The sequence below is a fragment of the Crinia signifera genome, unplaced genomic scaffold, assembly GCF_055691185.1.
Source record: "Crinia signifera unplaced genomic scaffold, ASM5569118v1 HAP2_SCAFFOLD_140, whole genome shotgun sequence".
Lineage (NCBI taxonomy): Eukaryota > Metazoa > Chordata > Amphibia > Anura > Myobatrachidae > Crinia > Crinia signifera.
This window is the reverse complement of record NW_028142033.1, coordinates 100012-100640: the sequence shown is the minus strand read 5'-3', so window position 1 is coordinate 100640 and position 629 is coordinate 100012.

Below are 629 nucleotides of genomic sequence, written 5' to 3'. Positions count from 1 at the left end.
ACAATTGAATCACCATTATATGTTGTTTAGCACCTTACATAAATTATATATTTTTTATTATTATTATTTTAATATGCAGTACAGTAAGACCAGCAACCCTTACCACCAGCATAGCTCTGCCCCAACACTCATGAAGCACCGCCTACATGTTTTGATTGGCCCACAATCCAATCAGTCAAAGAAAATGGATCACCATCAATAGGTAAAAACATTGATGGTCATCCATTGCATAGTATGCCACAATCAATGGGCAGTTGCACTATTGTCATCAATTGCAAAGACGTCCATCCCTAAAGCTGTGCACACACAGTGCAAGTGAGCCTCTGCGCTAAGTTTGCAGTTAAGCACAGATGGCTCAGCATTGTGTGCTGAACAATCTGTCACGGCCAGTGTTCTCTGGTGTGAGAACACTGGCGATGACTAGATTTATAACTGGATGCAAATGTGTAAATCTAGTCAGGCAACAGCGACGCGCGGGACCGCGCAATCGTCATCACCAGAGGGTATACACGTGGAGTGATCCTTTTTTCATTTCTAAGCGATCTAGTCAGATCACTTAGAAATAAATGAGTTTTGGGGAAAGGGGAACGTGGGGCAATCAGTCGCACAGGTTTTATCAAAGCAGTATT